This window comes from Microcebus murinus, unplaced genomic scaffold (genome assembly GCF_040939455.1).
Source record: "Microcebus murinus isolate Inina unplaced genomic scaffold, M.murinus_Inina_mat1.0 scaf028_hap2_Mmur4.0, whole genome shotgun sequence".
Classification (NCBI taxonomy): Eukaryota; Metazoa; Chordata; class Mammalia; order Primates; family Cheirogaleidae; genus Microcebus; species Microcebus murinus.
In genome coordinates, this window is record NW_027438974.1 from 53571 (window position 1) to 71891 (window position 18321).

The 18321-nt window shown below is 60.0% G+C and overlaps 7 non-coding genes across 7 annotated transcripts; all 7 read left to right on the forward strand.

Moving 5' to 3' along the window:
* Positions 1-2238: 2238 nt before the first annotated feature.
* Positions 2239-2357, forward strand: LOC142868261 (5S ribosomal RNA). The gene has a single exon (XR_012917346.1). It is a non-coding gene; the product is annotated as a 5S ribosomal RNA (ribosomal RNA).
* Positions 2358-4854: 2497 nt separating this feature from the next.
* LOC142868262 (5S ribosomal RNA) lies at positions 4855-4973 on the forward strand. Its single transcript, XR_012917347.1, has one exon. It is a non-coding gene; the product is annotated as a 5S ribosomal RNA (ribosomal RNA).
* Positions 4974-7473: 2500 nt separating this feature from the next.
* LOC142868263 (5S ribosomal RNA) lies at positions 7474-7592 on the forward strand. The gene has a single exon (XR_012917348.1). It is a non-coding gene; the product is annotated as a 5S ribosomal RNA (ribosomal RNA).
* Positions 7593-10091: 2499 nt separating this feature from the next.
* LOC142868264 (5S ribosomal RNA) lies at positions 10092-10210 on the forward strand. The gene has a single exon (XR_012917349.1). It is a non-coding gene; the product is annotated as a 5S ribosomal RNA (ribosomal RNA).
* A 2497-nt stretch (positions 10211-12707) lies between these two features.
* LOC142868265 (5S ribosomal RNA) lies at positions 12708-12826 on the forward strand. The gene has a single exon (XR_012917350.1). It is a non-coding gene; the product is annotated as a 5S ribosomal RNA (ribosomal RNA).
* Positions 12827-15326: 2500 nt separating this feature from the next.
* On the forward strand, positions 15327-15445 carry LOC142868266 (5S ribosomal RNA). Its single transcript, XR_012917351.1, has one exon. It is a non-coding gene; the product is annotated as a 5S ribosomal RNA (ribosomal RNA).
* Positions 15446-17943: 2498 nt separating this feature from the next.
* On the forward strand, positions 17944-18062 carry LOC142868267 (5S ribosomal RNA). Its single transcript, XR_012917352.1, has one exon. It is a non-coding gene; the product is annotated as a 5S ribosomal RNA (ribosomal RNA).
* The last annotated feature ends 259 nt before the right edge of the window (positions 18063-18321 follow it).

An 18321-nucleotide genomic window follows, 5' to 3' on the forward strand; every position in this document is an offset into this window, starting at 1 on the left:
GTTGCAGAAGAAGGCCGGGATGTCATTTTGAGGGAGTTGTGACCAGAACTCGTCCCGTTGATTTTGGCGTTCTATGGGCTACACGTAGGAATCTTTGGTGGTGGCACCGGATGTTGGGGGATGCACAGTCACACCCAGACGTGCTCGACAGGCCTCCTTTTACTTTTCTTTTCGGAGTCATTTTTTTTTTTTTTAAAATGCCTCTTGGCCGGGCGTGCTGGCTCACACCTGTAATCCTAGCACTCTGGGAGGCCGAGGTGGGCGGATTGCTCGAGGTCAGGAGTTCGAAACCAGCCTGAGCAAGAGCGAGACCCCATCTCTACTATAAATAGAAAGAAATTAATTGGCCAACTAATAGATATAGAAAAAAATTAGCCGGGCATGGTGGCGCATGCCTGTAGTCCCAGCTACTTGGGAGGCTGAGGCAGCAGGATTGCTTGAGCCCAGGAGATTGAGGTTGCTGTGATCTAGGCTGACGCCATGGCACTCACTCTAGCCAGGGCAACAAAGGGAGACTCTGTCTCCAAAAAAAAAAAAAAAAAAAAAACATGCCTCTTACCTCGATTATTGCATTTTCTTTTCTCTCTCTTTTCAAGCAGATTATGGGAGTACAAGTGTTAGGGTTCCATGTATTGCCCGTGCCCCCCTCCCCCCTGTTGTCTTCTTCATTTATCTCTCATGCTTTAGCAGCGTATGGTGGGGGTCCCAATGTTAAGGTCAGGTACATTGCCCTCTCCCCGCCTCCCCCCTCTGGTCAGAGCTTCAAGTGCGCCCATCCCCCAGTCGGTGCGCACCCACCCCATTCCTAATGGGTGTGGATGCCCATCCCCTCCCCCCACCCGCCCGACCCCCACCCGATGAAGGTGATTCCTCTACGTCCACTCAGGTGTCCATGGGTTCCTACCAATTTGCCGGTGAGCACGCGCACGTGGTGCTCCTGTGTCCATTCTTGGGATACTTGGCTTACTGGAACGGGTTCCAGCTCCGGCCAGGAGAACACGGGAGGTGCCCTCTCACCGCCGTTTCTCACAGCCGAATAGCACTCCGTGGTGTCCACGCGCCACATTTTATTAATCCACTCGTGGATCGATGGGCACTCGGGTCGCTTCCACATCTTTGCAATTGTGAATTGTGCCGCCACAGACACCGGAGCGCAGGTGTCTTCTGCGTAGGCTGCGGGCCTGGCTCTTCTGAATGCCGCTAGCTCGCGACCCACGGGTGAATCTGGTCAGGGAACTTGCCCTAAGGAGCAGACTCTGATCCGGGCGGGCTACCGGTGTCTCTGTTTGCTCGTTTCTTTCTTCCGTTTCGGGAAAGGCTTCCTTGCTGGGTGTGGAAATCTCCTATGCCTTTCCTCGCCTCTTCTGTCAGCTTTAAAATTCTCTTTCAGTTGCCACCCTCACAAACGTCTTAGGAACGTCTTTACGGTGCCTTCCTTAGTGAAATGACCCTCAATGAAGCTGGAACCAAATCTCTAATCGCCCAGTTTTAGCAAGTCCACACCCCAGGGTGGTTGGGGTCCAATCCGGCCCCGGCCAGGCCCAGGCCCCTTGGACTGGGCCACAGGAGGACACAGAGTAGGGTCCCGGCCCCCACGGTAGCGGTGCCGGCAGTTCTGCAACGGCTTGGGGGGTTTCCAGAGGTAGGAGATGGAGGGGACTGATTTCTCCAGCGCCCCCCAAAACACCCCACCCATGGCACACATCCCGAGAGACGCCCCTACACTCGCTCCCCTCCCCTATGCGCTGTGCCCCAGCCCTGGTCCGGGGCGGATAGGCGGCAGCCCACACGCAGGGCGGGGGCGCAGCTGAAAGGGGTTGTGCTGGAGGGCGGCCCCTGGGGCCAAAGGCGACCGCCCGCGCATGCGCAGTCAGCAGCGGCGCACTGGGGTTGGGGGCGGGTAGGTGAGGGAGGCGAGGCCAGGAGAGGGGGGCGGCTGGAGGTCTCCACCTTGGCGGGTCCAGCCGTGGAGGCTGGAGGCGCATCTGGTGTGTGTGTGTGTGAGTGTGTGTGTGTGTGTGTGTGTGTTGTGTGTGTGTGAAGACAGCCCCCCACCCCGCCGAGCCCACCACGCCCCGCACCCCAGTCCCGTGGAGACCTCGGGACCCGGCCAGCGAACTCAACAAGCCCGGCCCGGCCCCGAGTGGGTCAGCGCCGGCGCGGGGCCTGGGGCGGGAGGAGGCGCGGGGAAGCGCAGAGACGCTCGGCTTCTTGAGCGGGGCTGGGGCGCCCTCCGCTGTCTACGGCCACACCACCCTGAACGCGCCCGATCTCGTCTGATCTCGGAAGCTAAGCAGGGTCGGGCCTGGTTAGTACTTGGATGGGAGACCGCCTGGGAATACCGGGTGCCGTAGGCTTTTTTTTTTTTTGCCTCTTGTTCTGTCCCCATTCGGAGAGCGCGGCGGCAGTCGGGGGGGGGTGTCACCCCCACCCTCAGCGCCCGCCGCGGTGCCTGGCGCCCCAGCCCGCTCCGTGGGGCCTCCTCTTGCCCCAAGCCGCAGCACCGCCGCCACGCGGCAGCAGGCGTGGCACCTGGACTGTCGGGTCTCAGACCAAGGGTCTGGTCTGTGGGAACCGACACGCTGGAGGAAACCTTGAGAGTCTGAGAGGGGAGGGAGTTGCAGAAGAAGGCCGGGATGTCATTTTGAGGGAGTTGTGACCAGAACTCGTCCCGTTGATTTTGGCGTTCTATGGGCTACACGTAGGAATCTTTGGTGGTGGCACCGGATGTTGGGGGATGCACAGTCACACCCAGACGTGCTCGACAGGCCTCCTTTTACTTTTCTTTTCGGAGTCATTTTTTTTTTTTTTAAAATGCCTCTTGGCCGGGCGTGCTGGCTCACACCTGTAATCCTAGCACTCTGGGAGGCCGAGGTGGGCGGATTGCTCGAGGTCAGGAGTTCGAAACCAGCCTGAGCAAGAGCGAGACCCCATCTCTACTATAAATAGAAAGAAATTAATTGGCCAACTAATAGATATAGAAAAAAATTAGCCGGGCATGGTGGCGCATGCCTGTAGTCCCAGCTACTTGGGAGGCTGAGGCAGCAGGATTGCTTGAGCCCAGGAGATTGAGGTTGCTGTGAGCTAGGCTGACGCCATGGCACTCACTCTAGCCAGGGCAACAAAGGGAGACTCTGTCTCCAAAAAAAAAAAAAAAAAAAAAAACATGCCTCTTACCTCGATTATTGCATTTTCTTTTCTCTCTCTTTTCAAGCAGATTATGGGAGTACAAGTGTTAGGGTTCCATGTATTGCCCGTGCCCCCCTCCCCCCTGTTGTCTTCTTCATTTATCTCTCATGCTTTAGCAGCGTATGGTGGGGGTCCCAATGTTAAGGTCAGGTACATTGCCCTCTCCCCGCCTCCCCCCTCTGGTCAGAGCTTCAAGTGCGCCCATCCCCCAGTCGGTGCGCACCCACCCCATTCCTAATGGGTGTGGATGCCCATCCCCTCCCCCCACCCGCCCGACCCCCACCCGATGAAGGTGATTCCTCTACGTCCACTCAGGTGTCCATGGGTTCCTACCAATTTGCCGGTGAGCACGCGCACGTGGTGCTCCTGTGTCCATTCTTGGGATACTTGGCTTACTGGAACGGGTTCCAGCTCCGGCCAGGAGAACACGGGAGGTGCCCTCTCACCGCCGTTTCTCACAGCCGAATAGCACTCCGTGGTGTCCACGCGCCACATTTTATTAATCCACTCGTGGATCGATGGGCACTCGGGTCGCTTCCACATCTTTGCAATTGTGAATTGTGCCGCCACAGACACCGGAGCGCAGGTGTCTTCTGCGTAGGCTGCGGGCCTGGCTCTTCTGAATGCCGCTAGCTCGCGACCCACGGGTGAATCTGGTCAGGGAACTTGCCCTAAGGAGCAGACTCTGATCCGGGCGGGCTACCGGTGTCTCTGTTTGCTCGTTTCTTTCTTCCGTTTCGGGAAAGGGTTCCTTGCTGGGTGTGGAAATCTCCTATGCCTTTCCTCGCCTCTTCTGTCAGCTTTAAAATTCTCTTTCAGTTGCCACCCTCACAAACGTCTTAGGAACGTCTTTACGGTGCCTTCCTTAGTGAAATGACCCTCAATGAAGCTGGAACCAAATCTCTAATCGCCCAGTTTTAGCAAGTCCACACCCCAGGGTGGTTGGGGTCCAATCCGGCCCCGGCCAGGCCCAGGCCCCTTGGACTGGGCCACAGGAGGACACAGAGTAGGGTCCCGGCCCCCACGGTAGCGGTGCCGGCAGTTCTGCAACGGCTTGGGGGGTTTCCAGAGGTAGGAGATGGAGGGGACTGATTTCTCCAGCGCCCCCCAAAACACCCCACCCATGGCACACATCCCGAGAGACGCCCCTACACTCGCTCCCCTCCCCTATGCGCTGTGCCCCAGCCCTGGTCCGGGGCGGATAGGCGGCAGCCCACACGCAGGGCGGGGGCGCAGCTGAAAGGGGTTGTGCTGGAGGGCGGCCCCTGGGGCCAAAGGCGACCGCCCGCGCATGCGCAGTCAGCAGCGGCGCACTGGGGTTGGGGGCGGGTAGGTGAGGGAGGCGAGGCCAGGAGAGGGGGGCGGCTGGAGGTCTCCACCTTGGCGGGTCCAGCCGTGGAGGCTGGAGGCGCATCTGGTGTGTGTGTGTGTGAGTGTGTGTGTGTGTGTGTGTGTTGTGTGTGTGTGAAGACAGCCCCCCACCCCGCCGAGCCCACCACGCCCCGCACCCCAGTCCCGTGGAGACCTCGGGACCCGGCCAGCGAACTCAACAAGCCCGGCCCGGCCCCGAGTGGGTCAGCGCCGGCGCGGGGCCTGGGGCGGGAGGAGGCGTGGGGAAGCGCAGAGACGCTCGGCTTCTTGAGCGGGGCAGGCGCGCCCTCCGCTGTCTACGGCCACACCACCCTGAACGCGCCCGATCTCGTCTGATCTCGGAAGCTAAGCAGGGTCGGGCCTGGTTAGTACTTGGATGGGAGACCGCCTGGGAATACCGGGTGCCGTAGGCTTCTTTTTTTTTGCCTCTTGTTCTGTCCCCATTCGGAGAGCGCGGCGGCAGTCGGGGGGGGGGGTGTCACCCCCACCCTCAGCGCCCGCCCGCGGTGCCTGGCGCCCCAGCCCGCTCCGTGGGGCCTCCTCTTGCCCCAAGCCGCAGCACCGCCGCCACGCGGCAGCAGGCGTGGCACCTGGACTGTCGGGTCTCAGACCAAGGGTCTGGTCTGTGGGAACCGACACGCTGGAGGAAACCTTGAGAGTCTGAGAGGGGAGGGAGTTGCAGAAGAAGGCCGGGATGTCATTTTGAGGGAGTTGTGACCAGAACTCGTCCCGTTGATTTTGGCGTTCTATGGGCTACACGTAGGAATCTTTGGTGGTGGCACCGGATGTTGGGGGATGCACAGTCACACCCAGACGTGCTCGACAGGCCTCCTTTTACTTTTCTTTTCGGAGTCATTTTTTTTTTTTTTAAAATGCCTCTTGGCCGGGCGTGCTGGCTCACACCTGTAATCCTAGCACTCTGGGAGGCCGAGGTGGGCGGATTGCTCGAGGTCAGGAGTTCGAAACCAGCCTGAGCAAGAGCGAGACCCCATCTCTACTATAAATAGAAAGAAATTAATTGGCCAACTAATAGATATAGAAAAAAATTAGCCGGGCATGGTGGCGCATGCCTGTAGTCCCAGCTACTTGGGAGGCTGAGGCAGCAGGATTGCTTGAGCCCAGGAGATTGAGGTTGCTGTGATCTAGGCTGACGCCATGGCACTCACTCTAGCCAGGGCAACAAAGGGAGACTCTGTCTCCAAAAAAAAAAAAAAAAAAAAAACATGCCTCTTACCTCGATTATTGCATTTTCTTTTCTCTCTCTTTTCAAGCAGATTATGGGAGTACAAGTGTTAGGGTTCCATGTATTGCCCGTGCCCCCCTCCCCCCTGTTGTCTTCTTCATTTATCTCTCATGCTTTAGCAGCGTATGGTGGGGGTCCCAATGTTAAGGTCAGGTACATTGCCCTCTCCCCGCCTCCCCCCTCTGGTCAGAGCTTCAAGTGCGCCCATCCCCCAGTCGGTGCGCACCCACCCCATTCCTAATGGGTGTGGATGCCCATCCCCTCCCCCCACCCGCCCGACCCCCACCCGATGAAGGTGATTCCTCTACGTCCACTCAGGTGTCCATGGGTTCCTACCAATTTGCCGGTGAGCACGCGCACGTGGTGCTCCTGTGTCCATTCTTGGGATACTTGGCTTACTGGAACGGGTTCCAGCTCCGGCCAGGAGAACACGGGAGGTGCCCTCTCACCGCCGTTTCTCACAGCCGAATAGCACTCCGTGGTGTCCACGCGCCACATTTTATTAATCCACTCGTGGATCGATGGGCACTCGGGTCGCTTCCACATCTTTGCAATTGTGAATTGTGCCGCCACAGACACCGGAGCGCAGGTGTCTTCTGCGTAGGCTGCGGGCCTGGCTCTTCTGAATGCCGCTAGCTCGCGACCCACGGGTGAATCTGGTCAGGGAACTTGCCCTAAGGAGCAGACTCTGATCCGGGCGGGCTACCGGTGTCTCTGTTTGCTCGTTTCTTTCTTCCGTTTCGGGAAAGGCTTCCTTGCTGGGTGTGGAAATCTCCTATGCCTTTCCTCGCCTCTTCTGTCAGCTTTAAAATTCTCTTTCAGTTGCCACCCTCACAAACGTCTTAGGAACGTCTTTACGGTGCCTTCCTTAGTGAAATGACCCTCAATGAAGCTGGAACCAAATCTCTAATCGCCCAGTTTTAGCAAGTCCACACCCCAGGGTGGTTGGGGTCCAATCCGGCCCCGGCCAGGCCCAGGCCCCTTGGACTGGGCCACAGGAGGACACAGAGTAGGGTCCCGGCCCCCACGGTAGCGGTGCCGGCAGTTCTGCAACGGCTTGGGGGGTTTCCAGAGGTAGGAGATGGAGGGGACTGATTTCTCCAGCGCCCCCCAAAACACCCCACCCATGGCACACATCCCGAGAGACGCCCCTACACTCGCTCCCCTCCCCTATGCGCTGTGCCCCAGCCCTGGTCCGGGGCGGATAGGCGGCAGCCCACACGCAGGGCGGGGGCGCAGCTGAAAGGGGTTGTGCTGGAGGGCGGCCCCTGGGGCCAAAGGCGACCGCCCGCGCATGCGCAGTCAGCAGCGGCGCACTGGGGTTGGGGGCGGGTAGGTGAGGGAGGCGAGGCCAGGAGAGGGGGGCGGCTGGAGGTCTCCACCTTGGCGGGTCCAGCCGTGGAGGCTGGAGGCGCATCTGGTGTGTGTGTGTGTGAGTGTGTGTGTGTGTGTGTGTGTGTTGTGTGTGTGTGAAGACAGCCCCCCACCCCGCCGAGCCCACCACGCCCCGCACCCCAGTCCCGTGGAGACCTCGGGACCCGGCCAGCGAACTCAACAAGCCCGGCCCGGCCCCGAGTGGGTCAGCGCCGGCGCGGGGCCTGGGGCGGGAGGAGGCGCGGGGAAGCGCAGAGACGCTCGGCTTCTTGAGCGGGGCTGGGGCGCCCTCCGCTGTCTACGGCCACACCACCCTGAACGCGCCCGATCTCGTCTGATCTCGGAAGCTAAGCAGGGTCGGGCCTGGTTAGTACTTGGATGGGAGACCGCCTGGGAATACCGGGTGCCGTAGGCTTTTTTTTTTTTTGCCTCTTGTTCTGTCCCCATTCGGAGAGCGCGGCGGCAGTCGGGGGGGGGTGTCACCCCCACCCTCAGCGCCCGCCGCGGTGCCTGGCGCCCCAGCCCGCTCCGTGGGGCCTCCTCTTGCCCCAAGCCGCAGCACCGCCGCCACGCGGCAGCAGGCGTGGCACCTGGACTGTCGGGTCTCAGACCAAGGGTCTGGTCTGTGGGAACCGACACGCTGGAGGAAACCTTGAGAGTCTGAGAGGGGAGGGAGTTGCAGAAGAAGGCCGGGATGTCATTTTGAGGGAGTTGTGACCAGAACTCGTCCCGTTGATTTTGGCGTTCTATGGGCTACACGTAGGAATCTTTGGTGGTGGCACCGGATGTTGGGGGATGCACAGTCACACCCAGACGTGCTCGACAGGCCTCCTTTTACTTTTCTTTTCGGAGTCATTTTTTTTTTTTTTAAAATGCCTCTTGGCCGGGCGTGCTGGCTCACACCTGTAATCCTAGCACTCTGGGAGGCCGAGGTGGGCGGATTGCTCGAGGTCAGGAGTTCGAAACCAGCCTGAGCAAGAGCGAGACCCCATCTCTACTATAAATAGAAAGAAATTAATTGGCCAACTAATAGATATAGAAAAAAATTAGCCGGGCATGGTGGCGCATGCCTGTAGTCCCAGCTACTTGGGAGGCTGAGGCAGCAGGATTGCTTGAGCCCAGGAGATTGAGGTTGCTGTGAGCTAGGCTGACGCCATGGCACTCACTCTAGCCAGGGCAACAAAGGGAGACTCTGTCTCCAAAAAAAAAAAAAAAAAAAAAAACATGCCTCTTACCTCGATTATTGCATTTTCTTTTCTCTCTCTTTTCAAGCAGATTATGGGAGTACAAGTGTTAGGGTTCCATGTATTGCCCGTGCCCCCCTCCCCCCTGTTGTCTTCTTCATTTATCTCTCATGCTTTAGCAGCGTATGGTGGGGGTCCCAATGTTAAGGTCAGGTACATTGCCCTCTCCCCGCCTCCCCCCTCTGGTCAGAGCTTCAAGTGCGCCCATCCCCCAGTCGGTGCGCACCCACCCCATTCCTAATGGGTGTGGATGCCCATCCCCTCCCCCCACCCGCCCGACCCCCACCCGATGAAGGTGATTCCTCTACGTCCACTCAGGTGTCCATGGGTTCCTACCAATTTGCCGGTGAGCACGCGCACGTGGTGCTCCTGTGTCCATTCTTGGGATACTTGGCTTACTGGAACGGGTTCCAGCTCCGGCCAGGAGAACACGGGAGGTGCCCTCTCACCGCCGTTTCTCACAGCCGAATAGCACTCCGTGGTGTCCACGCGCCACATTTTATTAATCCACTCGTGGATCGATGGGCACTCGGGTCGCTTCCACATCTTTGCAATTGTGAATTGTGCCGCCACAGACACCGGAGCGCAGGTGTCTTCTGCGTAGGCTGCGGGCCTGGCTCTTCTGAATGCCGCTAGCTCGCGACCCACGGGTGAATCTGGTCAGGGAACTTGCCCTAAGGAGCAGACTCTGATCCGGGCGGGCTACCGGTGTCTCTGTTTGCTCGTTTCTTTCTTCCGTTTCGGGAAAGGCTTCCTTGCTGGGTGTGGAAATCTCCTATGCCTTTCCTCGCCTCTTCTGTCAGCTTTAAAATTCTCTTTCAGTTGCCACCCTCACAAACGTCTTAGGAACGTCTTTACGGTGCCTTCCTTAGTGAAATGACCCTCAATGAAGCTGGAACCAAATCTCTAATCGCCCAGTTTTAGCAAGTCCACACCCCAGGGTGGTTGGGGTCCAATCCGGCCCCGGCCAGGCCCAGGCCCCTTGGACTGGGCCACAGGAGGACACAGAGTAGGGTCCCGGCCCCCACGGTAGCGGTGCCGGCAGTTCTGCAACGGCTTGGGGGGTTTCCAGAGGTAGGAGATGGAGGGGACTGATTTCTCCAGCGCCCCCCAAAACACCCCACCCATGGCACACATCCCGAGAGACGCCCCTACACTCGCTCCCCTCCCCTATGCGCTGTGCCCCAGCCCTGGTCCGGGGCGGATAGGCGGCAGCCCACACGCAGGGCGGGGGCGCAGCTGAAAGGGGTTGTGCTGGAGGGCGGCCCCTGGGGCCAAAGGCGACCGCCCGCGCATGCGCAGTCAGCAGCGGCGCACTGGGGTTGGGGGCGGGTAGGTGAGGGAGGCGAGGCCAGGAGAGGGGGGCGGCTGGAGGTCTCCACCTTGGCGGGTCCAGCCGTGGAGGCTGGAGGCGCATCTGGTGTGTGTGTGTGTGAGTGTGTGTGTGTGTGTGTGTGTGTTGTGTGTGTGTGAAGACAGCCCCCCACCCCGCCGAGCCCACCACGCCCCGCACCCCAGTCCCGTGGAGACCTCGGGACCCGGCCAGCGAACTCAACAAGCCCGGCCCGGCCCCGAGTGGGTCAGCGCCGGCGCGGGGCCTGGGGCGGGAGGAGGCGCGGGGAAGCGCAGAGACGCTCGGCTTCTTGAGCGGGGCTGGGGCGCCCTCCGCTGTCTACGGCCACACCACCCTGAACGCGCCCGATCTCGTCTGATCTCGGAAGCTAAGCAGGGTCGGGCCTGGTTAGTACTTGGATGGGAGACCGCCTGGGAATACCGGGTGCCGTAGGCTTTTTTTTTTTTTGCCTCTTGTTCTGTCCCCATTCGGAGAGCGCGGCGGCAGTCGGGGGGGGGTGTCACCCCCACCCTCAGCGCCCGCCGCGGTGCCTGGCGCCCCAGCCCGCTCCGTGGGGCCTCCTCTTGCCCCAAGCCGCAGCACCGCCGCCACGCGGCAGCAGGCGTGGCACCTGGACTGTCGGGTCTCAGACCAAGGGTCTGGTCTGTGGGAACCGACACGCTGGAGGAAACCTTGAGAGTCTGAGAGGGGAGGGAGTTGCAGAAGAAGGCCGGGATGTCATTTTGAGGGAGTTGTGACCAGAACTCGTCCCGTTGATTTTGGCGTTCTATGGGCTACACGTAGGAATCTTTGGTGGTGGCACCGGATGTTGGGGGATGCACAGTCACACCCAGACGTGCTCGACAGGCCTCCTTTTACTTTTCTTTTCGGAGTCATTTTTTTTTTTTTTAAAATGCCTCTTGGCCGGGCGTGCTGGCTCACACCTGTAATCCTAGCACTCTGGGAGGCCGAGGTGGGCGGATTGCTCGAGGTCAGGAGTTCGAAACCAGCCTGAGCAAGAGCGAGACCCCATCTCTACTATAAATAGAAAGAAATTAATTGGCCAACTAATAGATATAGAAAAAAATTAGCCGGGCATGGTGGCGCATGCCTGTAGTCCCAGCTACTTGGGAGGCTGAGGCAGCAGGATTGCTTGAGCCCAGGAGATTGAGGTTGCTGTGAGCTAGGCTGACGCCATGGCACTCACTCTAGCCAGGGCAACAAAGGGAGACTCTGTCTCCAAAAAAAAAAAAAAAAAAAAAAACATGCCTCTTACCTCGATTATTGCATTTTCTTTTCTCTCTCTTTTCAAGCAGATTATGGGAGTACAAGTGTTAGGGTTCCATGTATTGCCCGTGCCCCCCTCCCCCCTGTTGTCTTCTTCATTTATCTCTCATGCTTTAGCAGCGTATGGTGGGGGTCCCAATGTTAAGGTCAGGTACATTGCCCTCTCCCCGCCTCCCCCCTCTGGTCAGAGCTTCAAGTGCGCCCATCCCCCAGTCGGTGCGCACCCACCCCATTCCTAATGGGTGTGGATGCCCATCCCCTCCCCCCACCCGCCCGACCCCCACCCGATGAAGGTGATTCCTCTACGTCCACTCAGGTGTCCATGGGTTCCTACCAATTTGCCGGTGAGCACGCGCACGTGGTGCTCCTGTGTCCATTCTTGGGATACTTGGCTTACTGGAACGGGTTCCAGCTCCGGCCAGGAGAACACGGGAGGTGCCCTCTCACCGCCGTTTCTCACAGCCGAATAGCACTCCGTGGTGTCCACGCGCCACATTTTATTAATCCACTCGTGGATCGATGGGCACTCGGGTCGCTTCCACATCTTTGCAATTGTGAATTGTGCCGCCACAGACACCGGAGCGCAGGTGTCTTCTGCGTAGGCTGCGGGCCTGGCTCTTCTGAATGCCGCTAGCTCGCGACCCACGGGTGAATCTGGTCAGGGAACTTGCCCTAAGGAGCAGACTCTGATCCGGGCGGGCTACCGGTGTCTCTGTTTGCTCGTTTCTTTCTTCCGTTTCGGGAAAGGCTTCCTTGCTGGGTGTGGAAATCTCCTATGCCTTTCCTCGCCTCTTCTGTCAGCTTTAAAATTCTCTTTCAGTTGCCACCCTCACAAACGTCTTAGGAACGTCTTTACGGTGCCTTCCTTAGTGAAATGACCCTCAATGAAGCTGGAACCAAATCTCTAATCGCCCAGTTTTAGCAAGTCCACACCCCAGGGTGGTTGGGGTCCAATCCGGCCCCGGCCAGGCCCAGGCCCCTTGGACTGGGCCACAGGAGGACACAGAGTAGGGTCCCGGCCCCCACGGTAGCGGTGCCGGCAGTTCTGCAACGGCTTGGGGGGTTTCCAGAGGTAGGAGATGGAGGGGACTGATTTCTCCAGCGCCCCCCAAAACACCCCACCCATGGCACACATCCCGAGAGACGCCCCTACACTCGCTCCCCTCCCCTATGCGCTGTGCCCCAGCCCTGGTCCGGGGCGGATAGGCGGCAGCCCACACGCAGGGCGGGGGCGCAGCTGAAAGGGGTTGTGCTGGAGGGCGGCCCCTGGGGCCAAAGGCGACCGCCCGCGCATGCGCAGTCAGCAGCGGCGCACTGGGGTTGGGGGCGGGTAGGTGAGGGAGGCGAGGCCAGGAGAGGGGGGCGGCTGGAGGTCTCCACCTTGGCGGGTCCAGCCGTGGAGGCTGGAGGCGCATCTGGTGTGTGTGTGTGTGAGTGTGTGTGTGTGTGTGTGTGTTGTGTGTGTGTGAAGACAGCCCCCCACCCCGCCGAGCCCACCACGCCCCGCACCCCAGTCCCGTGGAGACCTCGGGACCCGGCCAGCGAACTCAACAAGCCCGGCCCGGCCCCGAGTGGGTCAGCGCCGGCGCGGGGCCTGGGGCGGGAGGAGGCGCGGGGAAGCGCAGAGACGCTCGGCTTCTTGAGCGGGGCTGGGGCGCCCTCCGCTGTCTACGGCCACACCACCCTGAACGCGCCCGATCTCGTCTGATCTCGGAAGCTAAGCAGGGTCGGGCCTGGTTAGTACTTGGATGGGAGACCGCCTGGGAATACCGGGTGCCGTAGGCTTCTTTTTTTTTGCCTCTTGTTCTGTCCCCATTCGGAGAGCGCGGCGGCAGTCGGGGGGGGGGGTGTCACCCCCACCCTCAGCGCCCGCCCGCGGTGCCTGGCGCCCCAGCCCGCTCCGTGGGGCCTCCTCTTGCCCCAAGCCGCAGCACCGCCGCCACGCGGCAGCAGGCGTGGCACCTGGACTGTCGGGTCTCAGACCAAGGGTCTGGTCTGTGGGAACCGACACGCTGGAGGAAACCTTGAGAGTCTGAGAGGGGAGGGAGTTGCAGAAGAAGGCCGGGATGTCATTTTGAGGGAGTTGTGACCAGAACTCGTCCCGTTGATTTTGGCGTTCTATGGGCTACACGTAGGAATCTTTGGTGGTGGCACCGGATGTTGGGGGATGCACAGTCACACCCAGACGTGCTCGACAGGCCTCCTTTTACTTTTCTTTTCGGAGTCATTTTTTTTTTTTTTAAAATGCCTCTTGGCCGGGCGTGCTGGCTCACACCTGTAATCCTAGCACTCTGGGAGGCCGAGGTGGGCGGATTGCTCGAGGTCAGGAGTTCGAAACCAGCCTGAGCAAGAGCGAGACCCCATCTCTACTATAAATAGAAAGAAATTAATTGGCCAACTAATAGATATAGAAAAAAATTAGCCGGGCATGGTGGCGCATGCCTGTAGTCCCAGCTACTTGGGAGGCTGAGGCAGCAGGATTGCTTGAGCCCAGGAGATTGAGGTTGCTGTGATCTAGGCTGACGCCATGGCACTCACTCTAGCCAGGGCAACAAAGGGAGACTCTGTCTCCAAAAAAAAAAAAAAAAAAAAAAAACATGCCTCTTACCTCGATTATTGCATTTTCTTTTCTCTCTCTTTTCAAGCAGATTATGGGAGTACAAGTGTTAGGGTTCCATGTATTGCCCGTGCCCCCCTCCCCCCTGTTGTCTTCTTCATTTATCTCTCATGCTTTAGCAGCGTATGGTGGGGGTCCCAATGTTAAGGTCAGGTACATTGCCCTCTCCCCGCCTCCCCCCTCTGGTCAGAGCTTCAAGTGCGCCCATCCCCCAGTCGGTGCGCACCCACCCCATTCCTAATGGGTGTGGATGCCCATCCCCTCCCCCCACCCGCCCGACCCCCACCCGATGAAGGTGATTCCTCTACGTCCACTCAGGTGTCCATGGGTTCCTACCAATTTGCCGGTGAGCACGCGCACGTGGTGCTCCTGTGTCCATTCTTGGGATACTTGGCTTACTGGAACGGGTTCCAGCTCCGGCCAGGAGAACACGGGAGGTGCCCTCTCACCGCCGTTTCTCACAGCCGAATAGCACTCCGTGGTGTCCACGCGCCACATTTTATTAATCCACTCGTGGATCGATGGGCACTCGGGTCGCTTCCACATCTTTGCAATTGTGAATTGTGCCGCCACAGACACCCGAGCGCAGGTGTCTTCTGCGTAGGCTGCGGGCCTGGCTCTTCTGAATGCCGCTAGCTCGCGACCCACGGGTGAATCTGGTCAGGGAACTTGCCCTAAGGAGCAGACTCTGATCCGGGCGGGCTACCGGTGTCTCTGTTTGCTCGTTTCTTTCTTCCGTTTCGGGAAAGGCTTCCTTGCTGGGTGTGGAAATCTCCTATGCCTTTCCTCGCCTCTTCTGTCAGCTTTAAAATTCTCTTTCAGTTGCCACCCTCACAAACGTCTTAGGAACGTCTTTACGGTGCCTTCCTTAGTGAAATGACCCTCAATGAAGCTGGAACCAAATCTCTAATCGCCCAGTTTTAGCAAGTCCACACCCCAGGGTGGTTGGGGTCCAATCCGGCCCCGGCCAGGCCCAGGCCCCTTGGACTGGGCCACAGGAGGACACAGAGTAGGGTCCCGGCCCCCACGGTAGCGGTGCCGGCAGTTCTGCAACGGCTTGGGGGGTTTCCAGAGGTAGGAGATGGAGGGGACTGATTTCTCCAGCGCCCCCCAAAACACCCCACCCATGGCACACATCCCGAGAGACGCCCCTACACTCGCTCCCCTCCCCTATGCGCTGTGCCCCAGCCCTGGTCCGGGGCGGATAGGCGGCAGCCCACACGCAGGGCGGGGGCGCAGCTGAAAGGGGTTGTGCTGGAGGGCGGCCCCTGGGGCCAAAGGCGACCGCCCGCGCATGCGCAGTCAGCAGCGGCGCACTGGGGTTGGGGGCGGGTAGGTGAGGGAGGCGAGGCCAGGAGAGGGGGGCGGCTGGAGGTCTCCACCTTGGCGGGTCCAGCCGTGGAGGCTGGAGGCGCATCTGGTGTGTGTGTGTGTGAGTGTGTGTGTGTGTGTGTGTGTTGTGTGTGTGTGAAGACAGCCCCCCACCCCGCCGAGCCCACCACGCCCCGCACCCCAGTCCCGTGGAGACCTCGGGACCCGGCCAGCGAACTCAACAAGCCCGGCCCGGCCCCGAGTGGGTCAGCGCCGGCGCGGGGCCTGGGGCGGGAGGAGGCGCGGGGAAGCGCAGAGACGCTCGGCTTCTTGAGCGGGGCTGGGGCGCCCTCCGCTGTCTACGGCCACACCACCCTGAACGCGCCCGATCTCGTCTGATCTCGGAAGCTAAGCAGGGTCGGGCCTGGTTAGTACTTGGATGGGAGACCGCCTGGGAATACCGGGTGCCGTAGGCTTCTTTTTTTTTGCCTCTTGTTCTGTCCCCATTCGGAGAGCGCGGCGGCAGTCGGGGGGGGGGGTGTCACCCCCACCCTCAGCGCCCGCCCGCGGTGCCTGGCGCCCCAGCCCGCTCCGTGGGGCCTCCTCTTGCCCCAAGCCGCAGCACCGCCGCCACGCGGCAGCAGGCGTGGCACCTGGACTGTCGGGTCTCAGACCAAGGGTCTGGTCTGTGGGAACCGACACGCTGGAGGAAACCTTGAGAGTCTGAGAGGGGAGGGAGTTGCAGAAGAAGGCCGGGATGTCATTTTGAGGGAGTTGTGACCAGAACTCGTCCCGTTGATTTTGGCGTTCTATGGGCTACACGTAGGAATCTTTGGTGGTGGCACCGGATGTTGGGGGATGCACAGTCACACCCAGACGTGCTCGACAGGCCTCCTTTTACTTTTCTTTTCGGAGTCATTTTTTTTTTTTTTAAAATGCCTCTTGGCCGGGCGTGCTGGCTCACACCTGTAATCCTAGCACTCTGGGAGGCCGAGGTGGGCGGATTGCTCGAGGTCAGGAGTTCGAAACCAGCCTGAGCAAGAGCGAGACCCCATCTCTACTATAAATAGAAAGAAATTAATTGGCCAACTAATAGATATAGAAAAAAATTAGCCGGGCATGGTGGCGCATGCCTGTAGTCCCAGCTACTTGGGAGGCTGAGGCAGCAGGATTGCTTGAGCCCAGGAGATTGAGGTTGCTGTGAGCTAGGCTGACGCCATGGCACTCACTCTAGCCAGGGCAACAAAGGGAGACTCTGTCTCCAAAAAAAAAAAAAAAAAAAAAACATGCCTCTTACCTCGATTATTGCATTTTCTTTTCTCTCTCTTTTCAAGCAGATTATGGGAGTACAAGTGTTAGGGTTCCATGTATTGCCCGTGCCCCCCTCCCCCCTGTTGTCTTCTTCATTTATCTCTCATGCTTTAGCAGCGTATGGTGGGGGTCCCAATGTTAAGGTCAGGTACATTGCCCTCTCCCCGCCTCCCCCCTCTGGTCAGAGCTTCAAGTGCGCCCATCCCCCAGTCGGTGCGCACCCACCCCATTCCTAATGGGTGTGGATGCCCATCCCCTCCCCCCACCCGCCCGACCCCCACCCGATGAAGGTGATTCCTCTACGTCCACTCAGGTGTCCATGGGTTCCTACCAATTTGCCGGTGAGCACGCGCACGTGGTGCTCCTGTGTCCATTCTTGGGATACTTGGCTTACTGGAACGGGTTCCAGCTCCGGCCAGGAGAACACGGGAGGTGCCCTCTCACCGCCGTTTCTCACAGCCGAATAGCACTCCGTGGTGTACACGCGCCACATTTTATTAATCCACTCGTGGATCGATGGGCACTCGGGTCGCTTCCACATCTTTGCAATTGTGAATTGTGCCGCCACAGACACCGGAGCGCAGGTGTCTTCTGCGTAGGCTGCGGGCCTGGCTCTTCTGAATGCCGCTAGCTCGCGACCCACGGGTGAATCTGGTCAGGGAACTTGCCCTAAGGAGCAGACTCTGATCCGGGCGGGCTACCGGTGTCTCTGTTTGCTCGTTTCTTTCTTCCGTTTCGGGAAAGGCTTCCTTGCTGGGTGTGGAAATCTCCTATGCCTTTCCTCGCCTCTTCTGTCAGCTTTAAAATTCTCTTTCAGTTGCCACCCTCACAAACGTCTTAGGAACGTCTTTACGGTGCCTTCCTTAGTGAAATGACCCTCAATGAAGCTGGAACCAAATCTCTAATCGCCCAGTTTTAGCAAGTCCACACCCCAGGGTGGTTGGGGTCCAATCCGGCCCCGGCCAGGCCCAGGCCCCTTGGACTGGGCCACAGGAGGACACAGAGTAGGGTCCCGGCCCCCACGGTAGCGGTGCCGGCAGTTCTGCAACGGCTTGGGGGGTTTCCAGAGGTAGGAGATGGAGGGGACTGATTTCTCCAGCGCCCCCCAAAACACCCCACCCATGGCACACATCCCGAGAGACGCCCCTACACTCGCTCCCCTCCCCTACGCGCTGTGCCCCAGCCCTGGTCCGGGGCGGATAGGCGGCAGCCCACACGCAGGGCGGGGGCGCAGCTGAAAGGGGTTGTGCTGGAGGGCGGCCCCTGGGGCCAAAGGCGACCGCCCGCGCATGCGCAGTCAGCAGCGGTGCACTGGGGTTGGGGGCGGGTAGGTGAGGGAGGCGAGGCCAGGAGAGGGGGGCGGCTGGAGGTCTCCACCTTGGCGGGTCCAGCCGTGGAGGCTGGAGGCGCATCTGGTGTGTGTGTGTGTGAGTGTGTGTGTGTGTGTGTGTGTTGTGTGTGTGTGAAGACAGCCCCCCACCCCGCCGAGCCCACCACGCCCCGCACCCCAGTCCCGTGGAGACCTCGGGACCCGGCCAGCGAACTCAACAAGCCCGGCCCGGCCCCGAGTGGGTCAGCGCCGGCGCGGGGCCTGGGGCGGGAGGAGGCGCGGGGAAGCGCAGAGACGCTCGGCTTCTTGAGCGGGGCTGGGGCGCCCTCCGCTGTCTACGGCCACACCACCCTGAACGCGCCCGATCTCGTCTGATCTCGGAAGCTAAGCAGGGTCGGGCCTGGTTAGTACTTGGATGGGAGACCGCCTGGGAATACCGGGTGCCGTAGGCTTTTTTTTTTTTTGCCTCTTGTTCTGTCCCCATTCGGAGAGCGCGGCGGCAGTCGGGGGGGGGGTGTCACCCCCACCCTCAGTGCCCGCCGCGGTGCCTGGCGCCCCAGCCCGCTCCGTGGGGCCTCCTCTTGCCCCAAGCCGCAGCACCGCCGCCACGCGGCAGCAGGCGTGGCACCTGGACTGTCGGGTCTCAGACCAAGGGTCTGGTCTGTGGGAACCGACACGCTGGAGGAAACCTTGAGAGTCTGAGAGGGGAGG